This window comes from Schistocerca gregaria, unplaced genomic scaffold (assembly GCF_023897955.1).
Source record: "Schistocerca gregaria isolate iqSchGreg1 unplaced genomic scaffold, iqSchGreg1.2 ptg000001l___fragment_1, whole genome shotgun sequence".
Lineage (NCBI taxonomy): Eukaryota > Metazoa > Arthropoda > Insecta > Orthoptera > Acrididae > Schistocerca > Schistocerca gregaria.
In genome coordinates this window covers 140,641-141,367 of record NW_026061697.1, presented here as the reverse complement: position 1 = coordinate 141,367, position 727 = coordinate 140,641, and the positions used below count along the sequence as shown (strand labels likewise).

General features: G+C 45.9%; 1 non-coding gene across 1 annotated transcript; it reads right to left on the bottom strand.

The window, feature by feature from the left end:
• Positions 1 to 255: 255 nt before the first annotated feature.
• Trnat-agu (transfer RNA threonine (anticodon AGU)) lies at positions 256 to 329 on the bottom strand. The gene has a single exon. It is a non-coding gene; the product is annotated as a tRNA-Thr (tRNA).
• Positions 330 to 727: the final 398 nt, after the last annotated feature.

Genomic DNA, 727 nt, shown 5'->3' with positions numbered 1-727 from the left:
TGCTGCTGCTGCTGCTGCTGCTGCTAAACCTATCGCTTCGACGATTGCGAAAAATCAAATCTCGAAGGGCGCAACTCTCTCGAGTTCCGACGAAGATGTGGGTATGGTGTACCGCTTTGGCAATTGCTTTATCTGCGCCATTCGCCTTAATCACATCTGAGAGTAATTCTTAATAAAACACCTGTCGCTAATTGTTCGTCATCACAGAAACTGTTTGCTATACGGCCATGATGCGCAACGTACTTCCAAAATTCGTGTTCCTCCTGTGAGAATGGAACTCACGGCCTCTGGTTTACTAGACCAGTGCTCTACCACTGAGCTAAAGAGGCGCGGCATAGCGGTAATATTGCGTACTTCGTCCTTACGGTCGTCTGGATCATCAAACTTCACCTGACAACACTTCACATTACCGACTAATATTTGCATCTATGGCGACCCATTACTGCTTGGCTGCACATCTGACACTTAACCGATGTTCTCTCCAAACACCACCACTTGCATTTCAGAACATGTCTTTCACACATGTCTACAAAATCTTTCCGACGTTGTTTTAGATGTGCAAGTGCCAGTCAAAACTCGCTGTGACGGCACTCTGCCGACCATTACGCTAGTTGACACCGGTTTTGTTGTGTGTGTTTCTAGCTCAAGAGCATCTCCAAGCAAAAAATGGTCAACAGCAACATTCAGCAGGTTTCGTACTGCTCAATTGCTACATTAAAACGGTATG